Here is an 11,941-nt window from a genome sequence, read left to right as displayed (position 1 = left end):
ATGCCCACAAACTTCCAGACTTAGAATTATTTCCATCACAGCATCATTCAATCCTGAGATCCTAGAGCAGGTGTAGGAGGGATCCACAACCCACCAGGAAAGGCTGCTTTTCAGCCAGAACCATAGCTGCCAAGTCTCCCGTATTCCCCGGGAAACCCCCGTTTTTCCAGCCGTTCCCAGCTGGAAAAACGGGGGTTTTTTTGTTTTCCCCCGGTTTACTTACCAGCCCGGGGGGGGGGCTCCTTCTGCGCATGTCTGGAGTCTCTGGACATGCGCAGAAGTGATTTCCAGCGCGGTGGCCATTTTGGAACTGGACATTGAAAGTTGCTTCTGAGCATGCTCCGCCCAGTTCCAAAATGGCAGCAGCGCTACTTCTGGTCTGCCGATCCCTTATTTTTCCGGCAGGAACTTGGCAGGTATGGCCAGAACTCAGTTCTGGTACCTCTCAGGTGAGCATCATTGCTGTTATAAAAGAACAAGGGAGGCATTCTTGGCGAGTTCTGGCACCTCTTTTTCTAGAAAAACAACGCTGCCTCCAGGTATCGTTGGACTTCAACGACAGCCAGCTTGATCAGTCAGGGACGATGAGATCTGTACTGAGGAACATTGAGAGGACCACAGGTTTCAACCACTGTGCTGGGAGAGGGATAGTGATACATCTGAAAATGGACTGAAAACTCAAGCCTCTTATGGCCACAACAGGGAGGACAATACATGGCTTTATTTCCTTCCCACCTTGCTTTCAGAGCAGATCACCCAATCATTTCACCCTAAGGACATAAGAAGAGCCTGCTAGATCAGGCCAATGATCTAGTACAGCATCCTGTTCTCACAGTGGCCAACCAGATACCTGTAAGAAACCTGCAAGCAGGAGCTAAGGAGCAATCTCCAGTCCTGTGGCTTGAAGCAACTTGTATTTGGAAGCATTACTGCCTCTGACTCGCAAGGCAGACCATAGCCTTCATGACTAGTAGCCATCTTCTCCATGAAGTTGTCCATTTTCTCCTTTAAAGACATCTAAGTTGGTACCCATCACTGTCTCTTGTGATGGTCGGTTTTGAAGTTTAACAATGCGCAATTTACAATTACTGGTTGTGCTGATTCGTGAGAGTTCACAGAGAAGTTAAATAATAACTAAATAAAGCCACCTTCAAATATCTCAAGGGCTGTCACATGGAAGAGGGAGCAAGCTTGTCTTCTCCTGCTCTGGAGGGTAGGATTCGAACCAATGGTTCAAGTTACAAGAAAGGAGATTCTGACTAAACATCAGGAAGAACATTCTGGTAGTAAGCGTTGTTCGACAGTGGAATGGTCTCCCCTCAGGAGGTGGTAGACTCTCTTTCCTTGGAGGTTTTTAAGCAGAAGTTGGATGGCCATCTGTCATGGATGCTTTAGCTGAGATTCCTGCATTGCAGAGCATTGGATGAGATGACCCCTGGGGTTCCTTCCAACTCTACAATTCTATGAAATAATGTCTGTGGTATCTCTTAGCATTCAGCATAATTAAAAATAAACTGGACCTTTAAAAAAAATCCCAAATAGTTTTTTAAATAAAAATTTATTCATTTTATAAACAACAACAACAAAAAAGAAATACAACAATACAAACAAAAGCAAACAACACCTTATATAAACCTAATTTCAATTAACATCATTAAGTGACTTCCCTCGGTCCCTTCCTTCTGGATTTCATTATAATTCCTCTTTAGCAGTTTAGTCATCATTGTCATTAAACGTTTGTTAATTTAATTAATCCATTTCCTAATAACCTTTCCTTTAATTATACATTTACTAATTCTACCTTCAAATCCTAATTTTTTTACGCTTTAGCCTATACTATCTTCACTAAGGAAGTTATTTTTCTATATATTGCATTTTTTTTCAAATATGCTTTAACTTTTCCCCAATCTTCTTCCACCGTCTCTTCCTTCTGGTCACGTAGCCTCCCCGTCATTTCAGCGAGTTCCATATAGTACACCATCTTCATTTGCCATTCATCTATTGTAAGAATTTATTGTGTCTTCCAATTCTTGGCAAGAAATGGTTTTGAACCAAAGGAGGGGAGCAATAACTCACTGGAATACATCATTTTCTTCTGTCACCTATCAGTTGGGCTAATTGCCTTAATGGAACCAACCCAAGTGCCAATGCAGTCAAGGTGCTGGGAACCCATTTAAGCTCACAGATTATGTTCACAGAATTGAGTACGCTGCTTAATCGCTGTACTTACCCGCCTGTGAGTGAACCAGCAATAAAAAACCAAGCATGGTTTAATGAACCAAGTATCTCCTCTGCTGCCATCGTGTATCATGGGATGTCAAAGGGACAGTACATATTTCCAATTAGCCAACACCTTCACCGAGAGCAAGGAAAATGAAATTAAAATTTATACGCCACAGATGTGCTCTTTATTATCATTATTCTACCATGGCTGCCCCATATGGATGTAGAGAAGCTGATTTGGGATGTTGGATCATGACCGCAATATGGAATTAATCATCCAGGAGCGGCCAATGAGAAGCAGGACAAAGCCTGGTAGATGAAGGGAACGCTATGGATGTAGCATATCTTGATTTCAGCAAGCCCTTTGACAAGGTGCCCCATGATATTCTTGTAAAGAAGCTAGTAAAATGCGGGCTAGACAATGCTACCATTCAATGGATTTGTAACTGGCTGACTGACCGAACCCAAAGGGTGCTCATCAATGGCTCCTCTTCATCCTGGAGATAAGTGACTAGTGGGGTGCCACAGGGTTCTTTCTTGGACCCAGTCTTATAAATGACTTGGATGATGGGTTTGAGGGCATCCTGATCAAGTTTGCAGATGACACCAAATTGGGAGGGGTGGCTAATACCCCAGAGGACAGGATCACACTTCAAAATGATCTTAACAGATTAGAGAACTGGGCCAAAGCAAACAAGATGAATTTCAACAGGGAGAAATGTAAAGTACTACACTTGGGCAAAAATGAAAATGAAAGGCACAAATACAGGATGGGTGACACCTGGCTTGAGAGCAGTACATGTGAAAAGGATCTAGGAGTCTTGGTAGACCACAAACTTGACATGAGTCAACAGTATGATGTAGCAGCTAAAAAAGCCAATGCAATTCTGGGCTGCATCAATAGGAGTATAGCATCTAGATCAAGGGAAGTAATAGTACCACTGTATTCTGCCCTGGTCAGACCTCACCTGGAGTACTCTGTCCAGTTCTGGGCACCACAGTTCAAGAAGGATACTGACAGGCTGGAACGTGTCCAGAGGAGGGCAACCAAAATGGTCAAAGGCCTGGAAACGATGCCTTATGAGGAACGGCTTAGGGAGCTGGGCATGTTTAGCCTGGAGAAGAGAGGGTTAAGGGGTGATATGATAGCCATGTTCAAATATATAAAAGGATGTCATATAGAGGAGGGAGAAAGGTTGTTTTCTGCTGCTCCAGAGAAGCGGACACGGAGCAATGGATTCAAACTACAAGAAAGAAGATTCCACCTAAACATTAGGAAGAACTTCCTGACAGTAAGAGCTGTTTGGCAGTGGAATTTGCTGCCAAGGAGTGTGGTGGAGTCTCTTTCTTTGGAGGTCTTTAAGCGGAGGCTTGACAACCATCTGTCAGGAATGCTTTGATGGTGTTTCCTGCTTGGCAGGGGGTTGGACTGTATGGCCCTTGTGGTCTCTTCCAACTCTATGATGCTATGATTCTATGAACTTTTTAGAATAATCAAGTCGATAATGTCCATAGAGGAACAGCCATGACCCCCCTGCCGATTTGGATACAGTAATGGAACTGGAGGCCCCTCGACTGTCTTCAGGTCCAGTGTTGGACCATTTCAATCAGATACTCCTCACTGATGTGGACATATTCCTCTGAGCCGTTATGCCCACCACTTGCTCCCTTGGCCCGTGCCCATCTTGGCTGATTAGAGCATGTCCAGACGTCATGCGGGTCCCCCTGGCTGAAATCATAAATTTGTTCCCTTGGCACAGGGACATTCCCAGAGGAGCTGAAGGAAGCAGTGGTGTGTCCACTCTTAAAGAAAACTTCATTAGATCCTTTAGATCTAGCCAATTACCCCCCAGTTTCGAATCTTCCATATCTGGGTAAGGTAACTGAGAGAGCGGTTGCTGAACAGCTTGGTAGGTTTCTGGAGGAAACATTGGCTCTAGATCCATTCCAGTCCGGTTTCCGTCCTGGTTTTGGGACCGATACGGCTCTGGTCGCCCTAAGAGATGATCTCCGTAGACAACTGGACCGAGGTGGGTCAGGACTGCTGATTCTTTTAGATTTGTCAGCAGCCTTTGACATGGTCGATCACGATCTTCTGGACCACCACCTTACCAACGTGTGGATTCAGGGCACATGTCTGGTCGGGGACAGAGGGTGGCGCTGTTGAGACAATCACCGAAACTGGGAAGCCAACAGCCCCCTTCTTCTCTCCCTCCAGTAGCCCGTGTCTCGTACGGAACACGACCCAGGGACCGCAGTAGCCTGGGCACGCAATTAGCAGAGATTATCCACGCAGTGTTAGCAGTGTTAGCGGAGAAGATGAGGCAGATGAGAGGCATCTCGTATTTCCATAAGCAGTTTTATTTACAGCATCTTAGAACACTCGGAAGAGAGAGAGAGCAGTGCTTCTCCTCCTATATCCAAAAAAACCCCCTTAACTTCAATAGCAATACAGCGCAAACGCAAATGCATAGACATGTGACACACTATCTCAGCAACATGTCTAACTCTTAAGGTAGAATGCTTAAGGTGGAACTGAATTTACCAACAGGCACTAGGGAGGGACATGTCGTCGCGTCACTCCTTGGTGTGTGGAGTGCTGCAGGGCGCAATTCTTTCGCCGATGCTTTTCAACATCTTTATGTGCCCCCTCGCCCAGATTGTCTGGAGATTTGGGCTGGGTTGTCACCAATATGCTGATGACACTCAGCTCTATCTGCTGATGAACGGCCACCCCGACACTGACCAGATGCTTGGAGGCTGTGGCTGGGTGGCTTCGTGGGAGCCAACTGAAATTAAATCCTTCGAAGACAGAGGGCCTCTGGCTGGGTCGGGATGGTACAGGGTTGGTATAGGGTTGGGGGACCAACTCCCTTCTGAGGCTTGCTTCCTCTTCCATATGACAGCGGGGGCTCAATTCTTGCCAGTGCCTTCCGTTAAGTTTGGGTGTAATCCTTGACACCTCCCTTTCCATGGAGGCACAGGTTGCAGCAACAGTCAAGGGGACATTTTTCCAGCTTCGCCATATTAAGCAGTTGGTCCCTTACCTTTCTCGCCTCGACCTGGTGGAATGCTCTGTCCCACAAGACTAGGGACCTGCAGGACTTGATCTCCTTCCTCTGGCCCTGTAAGACAGAGCTATTCCACCTGCCTTCAATTTGAATTAGCCTGATCCTCCTTTCCCTTTTCCCTTTCCTTTTTCTATGAAGAAACCCTTCTGGGACCCCACATTTAAACTCTTCCCTGGTCTCCTTACTGGCCCTAGCAGGACCAACTTGGCCAGTTAGCCCTGGTGATCACTTGACGTTTACTGAACTGAGTTCCCCCCTCCCCCCCAAAAAACCCTGATTTTTTAAAAAATTTATTGACATGGATGCTACATTTGTGTTGTATTTTATGCTGTTTTTAAGCTGTTTTTAAAGTCGCTTTTAATTAATGTTTCATATATGCTGTTAGCCGATCTGAGCCCGGTTTTCAAACCGGGAAGGGCAGGCTATAAATAAATAAATAAATTATTATTATTATTATTATTATTATTATTATTATTATTATACTACATCCATTTCAGAATGTCATTTTATCTACATGAAGAGGACACTTGCAGTCCATTAAAAATTTTTTTTTTCATAACATTTTATTAGATTTTCCAATTATTACATTTTTAAACATTCAAATTATAACATAACACCTCTACATACCTTTTACTATGACTTCCCTCCCTCCCCTCATAAGGTTTTCTAATCAAAGCTTGTCTCGCAGTTTCTTAAATTTTTCCCTTCCATTAAATTTTTCCCTTTTCCATTAAAAATGACCCACAAAATCAATTAAATGCAGCACAGTTGAAGAAACAAATGCACACACAAAAGTGGAAGCTTTGCAAGGTTCAGAACGTTCAATTAATTACTGCCTTGTGAATTAGAGGCTATTTTGATTGCAGTCTTTTGATTGATCTGAACTGTATTAGCCTCCAGCCAACAAACTGGTGTTATAAAAGACTATGAGGGGGGGGGGGATTTTGACCTCAAGGACAGGTGAAAAGAGCCTGGAACAACATGGGAAAGCTTTTTTTTTTGTCCTGAAGATCCAAAAAGAGGGGGGGTTTAGAAACCTACATTTGCAGTACCCCCTGTCCCCCTTTGGTGACTGTCAGAAGGAACAGGAAGCATAATTCAGTCTCTGTGCCTCCAATAGCAACTTGGTGGCCAGGCAATCTAAACCATGTATTAAGAAAAAGCTGGATTTTGCAACTAGCATAAAACATGCACGTGGATAAAACTTTTGGCAATGCATCTTATTTTGCATAATTTATTCCACTATGTGCAATGTTTTGCTGAATTCATTCTAGGCATGGGAAGAGACAAGGGGGTGGGCTGGTCCTAAATTCTCAGAAAGTTGGGATGGATGGGGGCATCTGTCAAGTTGGGGTTTCTCTTTTTTTCCTGTTCTTAAATTCACATTTCTGTATTGGTATATAATTGTTTACTTGTTATTAAGAAAGGCTCACTTCAAAACTATCGGGCATTATAGTGTGCATTCCTCTTAATATCGACACTTTTTAAAACATACATATATACATTACATTCCTCCCACAGGAGCCCAGGGCAGCAAACATGCAAGTGATAAAAGTAAACAATTAAAATATCTACAGTCATCTAAAAACCATTCCAATACAGATGCAAATGGAGAAAGATGTCAACGTGAAAGGCTTCATGAAAGACTAAGGTCTTCACCTGGCACTGAAAAGACAACAGAGATGGCTCCTGCCTAATATTTAACGGGAATGAGTTACTGCAGGAATAGGCAAACTCAGCCCTCCAGATGTTTTGGGACTACAACTCCCATCATCCCTAGCTAACAGGACCAGTGGTCAGGGATGATGGGAATTGTAGTCCCAAAACATCTGGAGGGCTGAGTTTGCCTATGCCTGAGTTACTTTATTGTGCAGGATGGATTTCTTGATATGATAATATTTGCAAGAGGCCATCACCTACAGTATCGAATGATCTTTTAATCCCAAACTGCATAGGATTTATACAGCAGAATCAGCATGTTGAATTTTGTCCATTAGTATGCTTGCATGCATTCATTGTCCTGCACACTTTCCCCCAATATATCCATATTTGTACACGTTGCAAAACAGAGCACTGCTAATTCAGGCATGCCTTTCTGCAAGGGGCCCCCTGTGTTGCCACATGGTCAGCAGTGCTTTTCTTGGGGGCCACTGGCTGGCAGTCACCAGAGCTGTTCAACAGTGGAACAGACTTGTGGGAGGTGGTGGTCTTTCCTTCCTTGGCGGTTTCTAAGCAGAGGTTAAAGGACCATCTGCCATGCATGATCTCGTTGACATTCCTGCATTCCAGGGGGTTGGATTAGATGACCCTCAAGCCCCTTCCAACTCTGCAATTCGATGACCTATGGCTTTATGACGTAGACCCAGAGGAAGGGCTGAATGGGTTGTAAAGAATCACATCAAGAGTAGGTACTCCAAGTGTAGCATCTTAGCCAGTTGTTGTGGCTCCCCTTCCAATGGCACCCCCTGCCAGCAACGAGCCTCCCCCTTCAGGGAGATAAACCCTCTGCAGGTCTGGCTTAAAGAATCTGGAGGGAAGGACAGGGCTCATGGAGGAAAGGCTAGGGTCTGGGGTGACCTGGGAGTATGCTTAAAGAAACTGAGGAGGACACTTACAAAGGCCAAAAATAGTCACACCCTCTATCACCCCCAAACAGAAGAGCTGCTCCAGAGCCCACCTAGAATGACCAGGTCAGGATTATACCTGTTGAGGCTACATCCCATCGCCCGTATCATTTGCATTCTAGGCCCATTACCAGGGGCGTACCCAGGATAAAAATTATGGGGGGCAAGGGGCGGGGGCAAGGGGCGGGAGGGGAGGGGCCACAGTGGGAATGTGGGCGGGGCTACGTTGCCTGCACTGCCCAGCTCTTCCGAGGAGGCAGCCCCAGGCTGCTTAGCTGCTTAGCGCTCCTCCGCTTACGCTCCCCGCGCGCCTCTGGAGCTTCGCGCCGGGAGCGAGAGCCTGGGGTTGCCACGCCTGCGCCCCTCAGCCTTTTGCTTCTGGGGGGGCAATTGCCCCCTCCTGCCCCCTGCCTACGCCCATGCCCATTACCACATTTCTCTGTTGTTTTTCTGCTCTGCGGTGGACTTGTGGTACGCGTACACACACACACACAGCGAGAGAGAGCTCCCTGGTGATATTTAAAAGTGATGTCTTGGAATATATTTCACTCCAAGCTGGGTTATTTGACCTCCCGTTTTGAAATATTTTAGTAGTGGGGTGCCAGCAGGGTGTCAAAACTGCAATTACTAGCTGCATTTTTTTCATTTTCCCTTTTTCCCCTTTTTGCTTTTTTTTGAGAAAGGCTTTCACAATCATCATAGTAATAGTATTATTATTATTATTAGAAAAAAGCACCAGAAATCTATTTATTTATACTAATAAATACTAATCTCAGCGCTCCCTGTGCTTTTCAGACGTCTGTTTAGAATTCTGGCGGGTACAAAATCTCTCACATCTCTAAGCTCAAAGGAAAACTGGGAGTTATTCATCATTTTCTATCGGACTTTCACCCCCTGATCCAGTTAAATGAGCCAATTGTCCTGACCAGATAATGAGAAACAACATCAATTTGACTGCATTCTGGTGCACCATGCTGACCAACCGATTGATAGTACTGTATCACTGGTTTTATAAACAGGGCTATCAGCCAAGCCTGAGACCTTCTACAGGAGCAGCACTGGTTGTCCCTCAAGTTGGTGAGGCTCAGGTGACAGCAGCAAGAAGCAAAGCCTTTGTTGTCGTTGGTCTAGGCCGGTAGAATTCAGAGAGATTCAGCAGGTACCTTCTCTTTTAACCTTTAAACATGCTATGGTAAAGGACTGCAGCTCAGTGGTAACATAGAACATCTGCCTGGTAAAGAGGAGACTGAGAGGAGATATGATAGCCATCTTCAAATATCTCAAGGGCTTTCATGTGGAAGATGGGGAAAACTTGTTTTCTCCTGCTCCGGAGGCTAGGACCCGAACCAATGGATTCATCTTACAAGAAAGGAGATTCTGACTCAATATCAGGAAGAACTTTCTGACAGTAAGAGTTGTTGGACAGCGAAACAGACTCCCTCGGGAGGTGGTGGACCCTCCTTCCTTGGAAGTTTTTAAGCAGAGTTTGGATGGCCATCTGTCATGGGTGCTTTAGTTGAGATTCCTGCATTGCAGGGGTTTTGGAATACCACAAATAGATGACTCTCAGGGTCCCTTCCAACTCTACAATTCTATGATTCAAACAGTGGTACCTCGGTTTATGAACACAATTGGTTCCAGAAGTCTGTTCATAAACTGAAGCATTCATAAACTGAAGCGAACTTTCCCATTGAAAGTAATGGAAAGTGGATTAATCCGTCCCAGACGGGTCTGCGGAGTACTCAACCTGAAGCATACTTAACCCGAAGCATGGGTGAAATTGGTTCCAGAAGTCTGTTCATAAACTGAAGCGTTCATAAACTGAAGCAAACTTTCCTATTGAAAGTAATGGAAAGTGAATTAATCCGTTCCATTTGGGTCCGCGGCGTTCGTAAACCGAAAATTCGTAAACCGAGGTGTTCATAAACCAAGGTTCCACTGTATTATCTCCAAGTATCACTGGGAATATGTAAGGCATCTTCTTATATTCCTGTGTACTAAAAAAACACCAAGATTATACCAGCAATTAAGAAAACATATTTTTGTAATAATTAGTTGATGATCTCTTAGTTTAAGTTTTGTACATGGTTTTTTAAAAATTGTATATAGCTTCTGTTGTAAACTGGTATGAGTAATTTATTTTTAATGCTGTGGTGAGATGCACATGCACATATTCAGCAGTTGCACTGGGCTGGGAAGGAACCCTATGCAAAGCATCATATGAGCACAACCTTCCCAGCACAGTGCATATGTACCTTCTGTCTGGATCAGGGCATGACTGTAAAAAGGTCAGAAAGCAAAGAAGGAACAGATACAAAGAACCGAGAACCATGCATTATTTAGACGATTCTCTTGCTATTTGTTGTTGCTTGTAACTTTTTAGGCAGAAAAAAATCCCAACGAAAAAGGCTGCATTTCAGACTGAATAGAGCCTTTATTATTTGGCTGTAGTGTCAGGAGTCAGGAGTTGAGTCAACAACAAGTCCCAAACCTGGAATTTGTTAAGGAGGGAGTCAACCTGCGAGGCACAACCCAGCCCCAGCTAAGGCAGTGGTTCACAAATAGGGGGTACCATGACCACCCACCGGTGGCAGTGGGGTTCCCTATAGGGGTGCTAAGAGGCAAGTGGGCAGCAGGGGACACCGGAGGTTTAAATGACAATCATTCTTTGAAAAGCTGGTATCTCTGGATCAAGTTTGTCAATTTTGTTGAGCTGATTAAACTTATTAGTTCTAATTGGATTTTGAATAAATGTGTGCAATGAATAGTTACTGTTTGGGAACTACTGAGCTTAACGATGGAAATGCAAGACAATCATTGAAATCAACGCTGGAGACTTTTCAAAACTGAAAAGTGATCAAAGATCATGGGGCAAAGACTACCAAAATTCCCAGTCGTGCCTGTTCTCTGGTCTGAGCAACAGGGCTTCGACCAGGACATTGAGCACCTTACTTAACAGAATCTAGGCTGGACAAGAGCATGGGGGCCACTTTCCTGTGATTGAGTCAACCAATCAATCAAATTAGTTTATTACAGTCATGCACCAGCAGTTGTGGTTGAGTCTATGACACTGCTGTCATTTTTCTTTCTCAAGACCCACAGTCAGGACATAGCAACCACATGGGCACTCCCTACACAATAATCTGGGCCCATCAATGTTTGCATGTTTAAGGACCCATGCTGTTAGCCCTGCCCATGTGCTGGCACACTTTTGAACCTTACAGCAATGGAAGCAGCACTCAAACTCTTGTTGCAATTGCTAAGGGCACCTGAGTCAACCTGGATATTCTCCCCACACTTATTTTGCTGAGAAATCTGGCATGCAGGAATCTGAATAAGCATTTATTATTATTATTTTTTGCAAGATTCTTTCATTAAGCGAAAGCCCTAGCACACGCATGGCTTTGTCACCTCTCCGGGTTTTTTTCTTTCCTTCTAACTCTGGAGACAATACATAATACCGAGGCTTTTCTTTAATGACACCATTAGTGTGCAGTTGCCCAGAGAGCACCTGTGTTTACCAGCACTGGTGGTTTCTCTCTGTCAAGTGCAAATCCATTGAAATTAAAGGAGCAAGGTTCATTCATTGGATGTATTTATCAGATTTAGATCCCACCCTATCTGAAAACAGCTCAAGGTAGGAATAGCCTAAGCTTCTAACAGCAAATTTTCAGATTAAAGAAGATAAAACCAGAAGACCTAAAGTAAAGTAAAATTAGGGCTGGTTGGAAACCACTTGCCTGGTTTCAAGTCTGCATGCTCAAACATTTCAGCAGATGATTATTTTGGGCAATAATTGCAGGTGCATCCATGTGCTTTTGGTGGTGTTCTGCTTGGTGCAATTTAAAAACTCAAGAAGAGCTCTGCTGGATTAGACCAAAGGCCAAGTTGGTTCAGCATCCTGTTTTCTCAGTGGTCAACCAGATGCCATGGGGAAGACTGAAAGAAGGAGCTGAGCGCAACAGCGCCCTCCCCACTTGTCATTCCCGGCAACGGGCATTCAGTGGCATAATGCCTCCCACA

This window comes from Zootoca vivipara, chromosome 9, assembly GCF_965207765.1.
Source record: "Zootoca vivipara chromosome 9, rZooViv2.hap1.1, whole genome shotgun sequence".
Classification (NCBI taxonomy): domain Eukaryota; kingdom Metazoa; phylum Chordata; class Lepidosauria; order Squamata; family Lacertidae; genus Zootoca; species Zootoca vivipara.
This window is presented reverse-complemented; position numbering follows the sequence as displayed.